We start from the raw sequence: 9,785 nt of genomic DNA, 5'->3' as shown, positions 1-9,785 counted from the left end.
AATATCTGAAACTATGTTTCTGGAATCAAAAATATATTTCTTCTTTTAGCGAGCCACTAGAGGGCAGTGACAGGTTTCAGAGTAGCAGCCGTGTTAGTCTGTATTCACAAAAAGAAAAGGAGTACTTGTGGCACCTTAGAGACACTAGTCAGTGTGTTCAAGTGTATGTAGTTGCCATTCGATCACATAAAGCCTTCCTCCTAAGGCATCTCACCCTGTATCTACAACTATGTAGATGACTTTTAGGGCACTTGTACATTTCAAAAGAGAGGAGAGCTTCTTTATTTTTGAGCCATTTATATTCCATCTGCATGGGAATAGTGGAGTTTCCAGATTGAGATGTCCTCCTTTTTCAGCTAGCCATGACCCTTTTTTCTGCTCCAGCACCCTCTCCCTCCTCTTTGTCTAACTGAATGTGCACTTTCACTTTATTGTATGTATTACTTCTTGCAGTCATTTTTTTTTACTTTTCATATTCCTTCTTACCCCACTTACCCCATTGCATGTCTCTGCAGAATTTGACCACCAATATCTTTCTTCTTGAGAACTCACTGGCCTTTATTGGGGGAGTTATCTGTTCACAAGAGGCTTAGACGAAGGGAAAGATGACTATTTTTTTTCCAGGAAACATCACAGGGAACACACAGAGGATATGGTGTTATTCTAAAATGACATGGGAGAGCCAAAAGTTTTATTCTGGTGATCAGATACCAGTAAAATCTCCCCCCAACCCACTCTCCTGCTTGTAATAGCTCATCTTAAGTGATCACTCTCCTTACAATGTGTATTTTTTCATGGTCTGTGTGTATATAAATCTCCTCACTGTATTTTCCACTTTATGCATCTGATGAAGTGAGCTGTAGCTCACGAAAGCTTATGCTCAAATAAATTGGTTAGTTCTAAGGTGCCACAAGTACTCCTTTTCTTTTTGCGAATACAGACTAACACGGCTGCTACTCTGAAACCTGTCAGTATCTGAACATTCTCACCAAACAAGGGCTTATCCAGCTGCTAGAGTTGATGCCATCTGTAGTCCTAGAATGACCTTGGCAGAAAACCAGTACATATTTATTTAGATGGAGAACAAGCTTCCTAGCTGTAGATTAGTTCTCAAGGCACATTAGACTGCCAAATTGTCTCAGAAGAGTAACTATTAGTTGTTTAAAATCCATCTTAACATGCTGTTTTGGAAATGCCAATTCCTGAAACTTTTACCAGTTTTCAGCAGATATTGTAATACTTACTTTGCAAAACTACTATGATTTCCTCAAGAGTGCATTCTGGAAAACTTGGAAAGTGGAAGATGCAGTCAAAGACCTGTTCCTGAAAACACAGCATCCTTCTGCTTTTGCTAGAAAAGGTTCATTCGACAAGTAATGGTTATAGTTCTAGTGAGTTATGGATGGCGTAGGGGATTGTGCATAGCTATTTCTAAGTTTGCGCAGCAGCTTGTACCTAGATGCCCTGACTTCGTTTAACTCAGGGAGAGAGGGGGGAAAATAAGGTGACTTGAAGGAGAACTGTGACTGGCATCCAGAGATCTGAAAGAGTTGCAGACAGCTGAGACAGCATAGATCAAAGATTTTCACATCAAAGAAGGACACACCCCTCTGCTCTTATATCACTGTATTTCTTCAAAGTAGGGTTCATGGAATCAATCACATTTTTATCCAGGATAACCAAGGACCTGCCAAGATTTCCCCTAGATCTATTGAATCCAGATGTGGTCTGAAAACCTGTTACTATAATAACACATAAAAGAAAACACTGTCTGTATAGATAGGAATGTCCCAAAATAACTTTCCAACTTCCACACATAGACCAAGAATGGACTAATGAAATTCATACATATTGGTTGAGTGTTACAGAAGCAGAGTTATCCACATCCCAAAGAATAGCATATAACCAGGAGTTTAAAGATGATTCTGTTAAAAGCAGGAAAAACAATCCATTTCAGGTACTTATCTACCTCATACTCAAAATATATTTAGCCTCACAACCCCCTCTGTGAAGTGCTATTATCCCCATTTTAGAGATGGGGAACTGAGGCACAGAGAGGTTAAGTGACTTGGCCAAAGTTACACAGGGAGTTTGTAGCTGAGTGGGAACTTGAACAGAGCTCTTCCAAGTCCTTAACTAATGTCCCTAAGCACTGGACCAAGTTGAATGCTCCACTAGAAGAGGGAAGGGGGATAATTTTGTGCTGCATTTTATTTTAATATGTATAATTTGTTTTTTCATTATCATTTTTAATTGGCTGATATTTTTTCTGTTTATGCTCTGGGGAATCAGAGGAGGGGATGCTGTGGGTCCCTCCTGCCCTGTCCCCAGCTGCCTAGTACCTACCTCCTTCTGGCACTTGCGCAAGAGAAGCAGAGCACCCTTCCTGAGTGTTGGAATTAGGCACAGGGACGAGGGTACAATGCAGTTGGCTGATTACCCTTCACCCCATGTACAACAGGGGAGAGCCACACATGGATACAACCATCCAGGGGCAAATCTGGGAAGAACAATACAGGGTGGGAGGCCAGTGATGCACATGACATAGAAGAGGAGTTTTTGTTCTGAGAATTTTAAAGACTGAAAGGGCAGTATGAGGAGGCAAGTATAGCTTAGTGCAGAGGACTGGCTATTACAGCACCTGGGTTTATTCTAGCTCATACTGATTCATTGGGTGACACTGGACAAGCATTTAGACCTCAATTTTTTTATAAAGTGTTCACTAAGTTTGTGTGCTCAACTTCAAGTTATTAGAAGGCGCCTCAAACTGGAAACCCCCAAATTAAGCCACCTAAAGTTAATGGACACTTAAAAATTAGGATCACACCCCCATTGTCAATCACCTTAACCGTGTGTAAAATGGGTACAGAATCATCTCACATGCAGTGTCTTGAGGCTTAGTTAATTGTAAAGGGCCTATAGAGATCAACACAATAAAAAATAAATAAAAAACAACAACACAATATAAGTGCCAAAAATTACTGTTCCATGTATTATGGCAAATATCCAATTGTATATGCCTAGTCTACAGAAGATATCCTATACATTAATTTTGTATTAGTCCTACCAGTTGAGGGCGGGCTGGATTCAACTGTCTCTAGAACCAGGACATGGCAAAGGTGAACAGGACAGGAGTTAGCCGTGAGAAGCAGATCTGGTACCAATCATTTGCAATGGAACTTGAAATGAGGCAAAAACCAACAGAGTGTATTTGCTGTCTGGTTACAGTATAAAATTCTCCCAAAGCTATCATCTGTATGTAAAAATCCTACAGAATTTGACTGAGAATAGCTTCCATAGTATTTTCAAGCCACTTTATCGAATTCAACAGCAAGGATATACTTCTCTATTACATGCTATAGCTTGGTTTTAAAAATCTGTAAAAAGGAGCACCTTCTCCATTAAACCATGCCCATTTTTAGAGTAATATCTACAGAACCCTATTTCATTCCTATGGACATTTTTCCTTATTAAATTCCATGTGATATTGCTGGGTTTCATTGCAAAATTTACAAAACATAGTCATACCATAGATAGAACTGCCTCCGCTCACCAGTTTCATTATAAATCAGACTAAACTTGACAGCTTCGTCTGAGTTTTTCATTATCATTTTGGATTCATACAAACCTAAGACTCAAAGCAAAATTAGCGAGGTTGAAAAACTTCAAAACCTAAATATAGAGATTAGATAGAATCATCTAGAAAAATATTAAAATGTACAAGTTAGGACAAAAATGAAGGTGGAACAAGGAATTCAAAGCAGACGTTGGCTGTAATTTCTTTTCCCCCAATCGTTTTGGTTTCTAGATTTCTCTTTGACCTGACCCAAAGCCCACTGAAATCAACAGGTATCTTCCCTTTGATTCAAATGGGGTTTGGATCACACCTTAAATTCACACCTGTGAAATTACCTGTAATGTTAAGCAAGCTATATGCACACAAACTAAGGATGATAGGATATTCTACAAATCCCTTATTGTTGTTCTTTATTTTTTGTGCAACAAAAACCAACATTGATAAACCAAGGTTCTAAAACATACATTAAATATATTGTTACAGTATTGTGTAAATGAAAATGTTTCCTAAACTCTTTTCTTCCAACACCTTTTGGGTCCATGCTGCTAGATTTATTGGAAGTCATATTGTCAGGTGGGAAAGTCTGTTTGTGCTCTTTGTTTGGAATTGTACAAGTAAAACGCTTGCAATGCAACTTATGACTTTCATTTCAGTTGCAGTCTGTGATTGCTAACACTTTCTAGCTTTTATAATGTATAAACGAGATAAATTGTTAACACTTAAGAACTCCCCAGGGAGTAATGAATGACACAGTTTTCTGTGTTATCCCTGATAAAGTTTAGGATATGGAAAGCAGTTTAATCCTCTTTCTATACTCTCCCATCTGTGCTTCAGAGCTGGCAGAGTGAATTACTACATTCCAGAGCACTGCTGCAGACATCATTTCATGTTTTCAAAGCTTAGATAATTTTCCTCCACAGTATATTTTTTTAATCTCTGTAAAAAAAGTAAAATGTTTGAGAAAGCCAGGCCAAATAAAACTGCTGAATTTAAAAGATGGATGGTGATTTGTGCGAAAACAGAGCTTCATAAAGGTTGCTCAGAATACAGAACTAAGCCAAACTAATTACTTTGTTTACAGAAAATCGGCAATGCACAGTGTCAAGGTTTAACTCAATTTTAATCTTCCATTAATTGCAAGCCACTTTTATGCAGGAATAGACACTGACAAATATAACTGAAGGCAATCTTTTAATTGTACCTTCAATGTCCTATCACCTTTGTCTTCGACTTGAATTCAGCTTTCATGTTGCAGATTACGTTCACTTGGTGTATTTTCTCCATTAACCTGTTTAATCACATTTAGGGCTCATTTCTGATCTTTTCTGTCTGTGAGTGAAGCCTGGATTTTCCACTGGATTTCTTCATGGTTTGTCATATGTGTATCTTGCCTGTGGTTCTACCACTAAGGATAAGGGGACTGATCCAATATTAACTGATGGCCACAGAATGACTCCCATTGACTTCTATGGGTATGAGATCAAGCACAGGTACATTTGGCGGATATAAAGTGTTGTTTACAGTGGCATTTCCCAACATCTGTGTAAAAATGCTATAGGAGCCAGTTATCAAATATAACCTACAACAGCACTGCAAAAAGCCAGCCAGCCAGCCCAGTGCATCACTGAGGTCACTATATGGCTGAGGAACCCCTGGTTAAAGTTAAATCCTAACAACATGGAGTTATATGCAGAGGAAGATCCTTTGAAGGGTTTGCAGCCACCATGCAACCTTCACCAGTCTATGCCATGTACCCACAAATCATCAGAACACTCCACCAGACAAGATATTCTTCACTAAGCTCACACATAACAGCATCTGTTAGTTCTACCGCCTGTAGCTAGCTAGAAGACTGTCTCATCCTGTATATAAAGTCTGCTGCAGTTTCCACGGTAAACATCTGATGAAGTGAGCTGTAGCTCACGAAAGCTCATGCTCAAATAAATTGGTTAGTCTCTAAGGTGCCACAAGTACTCCTTTTCTTTTTGTCTCATCCTTGCTGGTGATGGCCTAGCCTCAGTAATGCATGTCTTTGTCACCACCCAACTGGATTAAAGCAATGCAATTTATGCTCATTTAAAATCACTCTGAGACCTTGACAATTCTGCTCCTCAGGCTATGGCTATACTGGAAAGTTTACAGGGGCATAGCTGAACCGAACCAACTGTAAGCTGTCTAGTGTAGCCACTCTAAGCTGATGGGAGAGAGCTTAATTAATCCACCCTCAATGAACAGCGGTAGCTATGTGGGTGTGAGAAGCTCACCCACCAACATAGTGCTATTCACACTGGTGCTTAGGTCGGTGTCACTTATGTTGCTCGGGGGTGGCTTGTTCACATCCCTGAGCGACATAAATCGTAGTGTAAACATAGCTTCAGACACAACCAAATTGTCTACTGCAAAGGTGAAGCTCATAAGTTCATGACAGAGATAAAGCTTCCTGGAGGGCTGTCCCAAGACTGTGGGACTCACTCCCACAGGAATTACAAAGTGCTTCAAACCTCACCATTTTCCTACTCCAAATACAGAGCACACTTCTTCAAACTTGCCTTCCAAACAACAACTGAGCAGCTCAGCTACTCAAAGAGAACATGCAATCTCTTTCCCAAGGAGTGGAGAGGAACTCCACTTGACGGGTGTTAATCATTATGCTTGTATTTAAGTCTGAAAGGCACTCCAATATAATGGTGTGGAGCACAGTACAAAAACCTAAATAGTATACTAGCCAAGGGGTATCAAATCTCAGAGTTGGCCACCTTACTTTAAGTACCCACATTTGAAAATAGGACTCGTTGACTCTAGAAGAGCTTCACATAAAGGAATCACAATTATATGATTTACAGTGTCTTCACTGTATAGTTTGAACAAAAAAACCCCACCATTATTAACCTTTTTAAAAAATCTATATTTGCAAAGAAATAAAGTATAAGGGTACCAAGTTTAATTTTTAACACTGATATTAGGGGATTCTGATTGGAATTGATGGTTGCTGGGATAACACCTGGAAAGCCACAAATCACAGGTCATATGCGTGCACCATTAGATGAATAGACAAATGGGAGTTTGAAGTTGATACATCTGAGTTTTTTACCAAATGATCAGTTTTGACAAGGAAGCACAGAAATAAGTTGCTCACTGAAGGCATAGGGCAGGCTGCTGAAAAATTAGCAGCATGGTAAGGCCATATGTATGGGATTTGAGGAAATAAGGAATCAGGGCTGTCAAGTATCCTGCATATCACATGACACTCATTGGAATAAGGAGGACTTTCTAGGTTAGCACCCCCTTGTAGCAAGTTGGGGAGCTATACCAACCTGCTTCCCTCCTCCTTCATGTCACCATGCCCAATTCTGCATTCGTCTAGTCCTTTTTATGACTTGAGCCCCCTTGGCCAGGTCCTGAATAGTCTCTGCCCCCTTCAGCATAACGCCTCCCTGACTACCTACCCTCATTCACTCCACCGACAGTTTTCTTCCCACCAGCTCCCTCATTCCCACAGACTGCCTCTGGCTCTCTCCAGCTTTCTGCCCCTCCCCCCAGGCCCCTGATGGCCCAAACTCTACCCTGTTATCCTTCTCCGACCCCTGCCACCACACATCTGTTTCTGAGGACGCCAAAGAATAGGATCCTGCCTTCTTCTCCCCCACCCCACCTGCTCCTAGTGTGCAGTTGGGGCCAGGTGTTGAGTGAAGAGAACCTGAGTGTGAAATAACTTATTCTCACTGATAAGAAAAGTCACACATGCAGCTGCACAAAAATTGGCACCTACATGACTGTGATTGATTTAACTATTCTGTGTAGTCTAAATTAAAATTGTATACAAAAATATGTTAAAAGATATTAAGGTTGCAAAGTCAAGCACTTGACAGTTAGGAAATGTCAGAGTTCAGATTGTCCACACAACCATCAATCGACCCCCTTGTGAATACGCACCTGATACAAGCACCACTAGAGCTGTGTGCTGGGGGGTGTCTGGCTCTCTCTCCCCTACCCCCACAAAACGTAAGGAACATGCCTTACCCAGCTGTGGGGGCTGTGCTGGTCCAAGGAGGGGAAGAATTATTGGGGGCCACCTTTCTCTTCCAACCTCTCAGACGGTATGTCTGCTCCTGATAGTCTCAGTGTAGTCTTTGCTGTTGCTGCTGCTCTGGCAGCATAATGGGCTCAGCTCTTTAGGATGCTAATGTTCAGTTATTTTGGCAAGCTGCCACATTTCTTCTGAGGCAGGCAAAGAGGAAAAAAAGGGGAATGGTAATTTACATCTAAGCAAAACCTGAATGGAATGTCATGAAATAAAGAGACACCTCTGTAGCATCAGAGCTTTTCCCCTTTGCATTCTTATCAGAGTGTAACTGTCATCAATCTATCTTTGGCAGAGCGCCCCCTTCAGGAGCTATGTGGGAGTGAAAGCAGGCAGGTCCAATTACTCCTGCTGAGGGGTGTGTCAGTCTAGCAGGGCTGGTGCTCAGTCTTCCAGCTGAAGCTCTCTGGCTGTTTCTTTCCCTCTCAGACTCCCAGGTGAAACAAACAAAGCAGTCCAGGGACAGCAAACAGGGTTAAATAAAAAACATAAAGGAAAAGAAAGCAAGCCTGCAGGTGGCCTCTCTTACTTCAGAAGGCCTTGGAAGTATCACAGTACACCCCAGGATCCACTGGCTCTCCAGTGTAAGTCTCAGTTTCTTTTCCCTTCTTAGTCCAAGGTATCCGTATTCTCCTTTATGCGAGGACAGAGGCTCTGTTAGCTAACAGACGTCTCTGGAAACTAGGGGACACAACAGCCCATTCCCTTCACAGGATTGGCCCCATCTGAGTGGAGTTCCCTCCTTTTAACTCCTCCAGACCCAACATTATTTGCAGGAAGGCCAGGGCTACTCTAGCCCAAAATAGCCTTAGCCTTAATCCCTTCCATGCTGTGTGTGGGGTTTGTATACTACATCACTGTGACCTTACCACTGATACACAGTATACAGATGACCATAGATTGGTTCTGAAACTATGCACTGCATTATATGAAAAGCTGGCAGGCATTTTTATTTTGACCTAGATTTTGTCTTCTAAAGAAAAATTTTCTGATAAGTTTTTCGTTAAAAAAACCCACAAAATACTTTTAATGAGGAATTTTGTGGAAAATACTTATTTTCCTACCAGCTCGATGTATAAATGATCACATGACTGTTTTCTCTTTTAAAGAGTGTTATTAAACTACATGTGTCAGCAGTTTGAATGAATGTGCTTGACGGGTATCATAATTGCAGTACTCATGTTGGACAGAGAATTCTAAAGAAGTAGACTGCACATGAAAACATTAGCGAGACCAGCCCCTGACAGATTACATGTAGGCCTGCCTGGATGCACAAGAGCAGCAGGCTGGGGTAGGACCCGAAAGGGATAAGGTAAAAGGAGCATTTCCTGTCTTGAGTTCATGTGAAGGGGCCAGACACAATCCAGTCCAAATGGGGTGCTAATCACATTCACATCTGAGGAGAGCAGAATCTCTAGCCTCACCAAAGCAGGCAGAACCATGGCCCTACCCACTGCCAAACTGGCTAGCAGAGCTGGTTGAAAATGTGAGTGAAGCACGTTGCCCCTATAGAAAGCTGCAGCAGAAGCAGCTTTGGTATGTACACCCCCAGAGCCCTCAAAAGGAATTGTACCTGCCACAATGCCCCCAGGAGCTCCTGCTTGGATGTTGTCTTTCCAACTCCCCTCCCCACTATGGGGCTGAGTCTCAAAAAGTATAGCCTCAAGTGCACTGAAGAAGAATTGAATTTCTTGGAGCTAGTTAATACTATGCTTCCCCGGCATCAGGGTAGGCATAACTGCAGTTAATTAGTGGCATTCCTAATTAAACTTTTGCCAAGTAAATTTAGTTAATCGTTCAAAACACATTTGTGAGATTCTGAACAATGAGCGGCTTACCCTCCACCTTTGTGAAATTACTGTTAATCATTCATTAATCTTTGCTTCATCCTATTTAAACCTTTCCCCTGTGGTTTTAAGATTTCCTTCTGCCTGCTAATCCACCGCAGGGAAAGTGATGTGTAAACATCCCAATATATTTTGATAGGCTTTTCCTGTTTGTGATGGTAGGTTCTATCAGCTGTATTTTTAGCTTTTCCAAGCATTATTTATAATTCATTCTCCCCTCCTCCCCCCCCCCCCGCATTCAATCAAATTCATTTAAAGGTACAATTAAATGGAACCAATA

The sequence above is a fragment of the Lepidochelys kempii genome, chromosome 1 (assembly GCF_965140285.1).
Source record: "Lepidochelys kempii isolate rLepKem1 chromosome 1, rLepKem1.hap1, whole genome shotgun sequence".
NCBI lineage: Eukaryota > Metazoa > Chordata > Testudines > Cheloniidae > Lepidochelys > Lepidochelys kempii.
Note: the sequence above shows the minus strand (reverse complement) of the source record.